Below are 4,039 nucleotides of genomic sequence, written 5' to 3' on the forward strand. Positions count from 1 at the left end.
AATGAGTTACAGTTTAAAAAAGTATTTTCTGTCATTTTGTTCATTTTGTTTATGGGTCTTATGATTTAGAACCAACTATGGCCTGCAATAACCCAGTCGTGGTCTGCAATCTGTTTCTGCATGGCCCATGAGCTAAGAACAGTTTTTGCATTTCCTTTTTCATCATGGTAAAATATATGCAAACATAAAAGTTACCATTTTAACCATCTTTAAGTGCACAATTCAATGGCATTAAATATATTCACATTATTGTGCCACTATCACTGCTGTCCATCTCTGGAACTTTCTCATTATCCCAGGCTGAAACTCGGTACTCGTGAAACACTAACTCTCCATTCTCCTTTTCCCCAGTCCCTGGTAACCACTCTCCTACCTTCTGCCTTTATAAATTTGAACACTCTAGGTACTTTATGTAAGTGGAGTCATACAATATTTGTCCTTTTGCATCTGGGTTAGTTCACTTAGCATACTGTTTTCAGGGTTCATCCATACTGTAGCATGTATCTGGATTTCCTAATTTTTCAAGGCTAAATAATATTGCACTGTATGTAGAAACCACATTTTGTGTATCTGTTTATCTGTTGATGGCCAGTTGTGTTTCTCCCAGCTTTTGCCCATTTTGAATACTACTGCTGTGAACATTGGTTTCCTCCTGGTATTTATTGTGAATAATGCTTCTATGAACACTGGTGTACGCACCTAGAGGATGAGGTATGGATATGATCCTCCTCCATTGCTTTTGACCTTAACCAGAGAACCCGCCTTCCTACCCCCTAATGGTGTCTAATGCTGCTGTATGCATACAGGGGATGTATTTAGGGGAAACAGGGAATTGTCTGTTCATTGGGGATGGAGTGCCAGTTTTGCAAGATGTAAAGATACCTGGAGATTTGTTGACAGCAATATGAATATACCCAACTGCTTTTAATTTGGCATTTAGGGTTGTAAAAAAAAAAATTAAAAGGATATTTAAAAATATTTACTATTTGGCCTTTTATGGAAAAAGTCTGCCACCCCCTAATTTAGAGTAAATTAAAAAATTTTTATAATGGGCTGTCATGAAGTTGCTAAATGAATCTCAACATAAAGTTCACTCATTTCATCCCTAGGGACGTAATTAAATTTCAGCAGACTGTCTCACACTAAATATTTGGGGAACTCTAGTTGTTCCGTCCCAAAACCAACATTGAAAAACCACGGTTTTGTTCTTGTCATTAAGAGTCACTGATTTTAAAGGGATCCTGCAAAACTCCAGAGTCATAGGGCACAAGGGTTCTTTTCTTTAGAGCCAGGATTACATGAAAGAAAAGGTCCCACCATATACATATTATTTTCTTTTGTGTGCGTGTGTGTGTGTGTGTGTGTGTGTGTGTGTTTAATGGAAGTTCCCCTACTGGTCCTGCTTCCACGAGTGGCTGTGAGCAGGGGGGAAGGGGAGGAGCAGGAGGGGAGCTAGGGTGTTGTTAAAAATATAGGCCCCCCCAAACAAGGTGCCTGTGGGGAACTTGGTCTGCATCAATGCAAGAGTTATGTAGCAGCTGGAGACGCCGTCATTTCCGCTTTTGACCTCCTTTTCTGATTCTACTCTGAGCAGGCTCTCAATGTCCTTTGTCCCTAAGGTGGCGAGTCCCAGACTTTCTCGTCTCATGACACCTTAGAATCTCAGTCAATTTTTCATGGTGTCCTTTAGCCAAAGAAATTTCTAACAGTTTCATGTAGTAAGTAAGTAATTATGTCCAAACAACCTACTTCCAGACATTCATATGATGTTTCTGTGTTTCTCTCAAACGTTTAAACTATCCTGTGGTGCCTCTGAATGCACTTCCTGCTCTGTGGCCCCTCAGCACAGTTTGGAAATTGTGGTCTAGGGTCCCTTACCTGTGTTTCTGACTTGGATAAGCCTTTGTCCCTGGCTTTGCCTCTTGTTTTCAGATACTACTACCCACGTTTCCAGGGCTTGCCTAACAATTTCTGATGGTTTTCTTTGCTTACAGATTCAATTTTCACATTCTTGATTCAGGTTTATTCTCTCAGTTCATTAACTTTTATAGCAGATTTTCTTTATGAAGGCTCTGTGTTTAAACTACTGAAATAAATCCTTAAATGAAGAGAACGTTTGCCCTGGTCTTCAAAAGTTTGTTACTAGAATTACTGGATTAGTGACTATCAGGATCTCTAATTACCTCACAAGAAAGGTGGTAAAGTGTCTTAAGCCATCAGATAATCTTTGGTAGTATATGTTGTCTTGTTACTCAGGTGAAGAGGATCCTGTGAATGGTGAAGATAACTTGCATAGTAAATGATAAATTACCTTTTCTATAAACTATTACTCACTAGATGAACTTTCTAGTAGCTATATCTAATGAGGAAGTTTTTTTTTAATTGATGGTTTATTTTCAGACTGATTTAAGTGACACTTCTGGCATATCAAGTTACAGGCTAAAAGGAAGGTGAAAAACCTTAATAACTTTAAACGTTAACAGATTCAAGACTAGGTTATTCGGGAGCTTTGGGAGAGAAGGTATTTCTGGTTAGGAAGAAGATTCTGTGGATTATTCAAAAATGTAAGAATGGAAACATATTTTTATATGAGACAAATTCTTTAGGATTTAAACAAAAATCAAGGTGTCATTTATTGTACTTTGGATGCTAGACTATGCTGATCCCCCTAGAAAGAAGGCTTGACTCACACGAGGTAAGGAGAATTTGTGGGAGGGTTTTGCCCCGGTGTTTTAGTTTTTTCCTTTATATATGAGGAAAGGTCCCTATGGAGATGGAGTTTTACCTCTTTTCTCACATACAGGCTGTCAGTTACCTTGTGTAAACTCACGGGCACACGTCCTCCGTGGTTTTACATAGGTCAGATGTGGGGGTGTGGTGAGGAGGGTGAGCGTTCTGTGCACGCAGAGCTCTGAACGCAGTCCACCAGGCTTGGGCCAGTGTAGTCAGCGCTTCTATTTATATGGCATCTTTACTTTGTGGATGTAAAACTAGACTTTTTTTTTTTCCTAGAGTGTAAATCCTATGATTTGTGCTTTCCCATTTTCTCATTTGGGAAAAGAGAGGAAAACAGGAGAGCAGTGTCTTTGTTGTTCCCTTCGTCCTAGGACCCTCCCTAAGTTGGGATATAATAAGGATCAGGCAGTTGTCCCAGCACTAAGCTTTTCAATTCTCCTTATTCTCAGGAACCCTGGATTCGTGACCAATGTCCCCAGGAAGGAAGACTCAAGTAGAAAAATACCTTGCCTGATGTATTTTCTGTTACTGGCCTAACAAATGACCACAGAATTAGTGGCTGATATAGAAACACATGGCTTCAGGATTGGGGTTGGGGGACAAGTCACTGAGCTGGAAGTCTGTGGACTGTTAATAACTGAGAAGGGTCTGAGATTTGTACCCTAATTGCAAGCTAAGAGGTTAGCCTGCCACAGTTCCATAGATACTGGCAAGACATGAGACATCTGGGTCTGAGACAAAGGACTTTTCTACTAATAGCACAGCAGGCAGGAAGAGCTTCATGTTTGTAATGGTTCCTCTTGCCTCCCAAGTCCCAGGGGGTGAGGTGGAGAGGCCCAGGTGTATTCTGTACAGGAAGGAGTTTCCACCGTAGGTGAGGAACACCCCAGTCTTCTGTAATGACCTGAAAGTAAACCTGTTCAACCTTTTCCCTGGAGGGAGACATTGTCTTTATCATCCTAGTCAGGAAAAAAAATGTGCTCTTTGCCCTGGAAGGAGATGCTATCTCTACTTCTCAAGGCTGTTTGCTGTATGTGTTAGTTACCCAGTCCAAGCTCGTACTGCTCGCTGCACAGCAGGCCAATAAATCAAGAATGAGTTGTTGGGGCAAGGAATAGTGACTTTATTCAGAAAGCCAGCAGACGGAGAAGATGGTGCACTAGTGTCCCAAGGAACTGTCTTGCCTGAGTTAGAATTCATACTTCTTTTATACTAAAAGGGGAGGGAGTAAAGTCAGACAATTTCCTGGTTCTGGTCAGCTTCCAGAGGGGATGTGTTCATTTCTTCTTGCCTGCTGTCATTC

This window comes from Camelus dromedarius, chromosome 1 (genome assembly GCF_036321535.1).
Source record: "Camelus dromedarius isolate mCamDro1 chromosome 1, mCamDro1.pat, whole genome shotgun sequence".
NCBI classification, from domain to species: Eukaryota; Metazoa; Chordata; class Mammalia; order Artiodactyla; family Camelidae; genus Camelus; species Camelus dromedarius.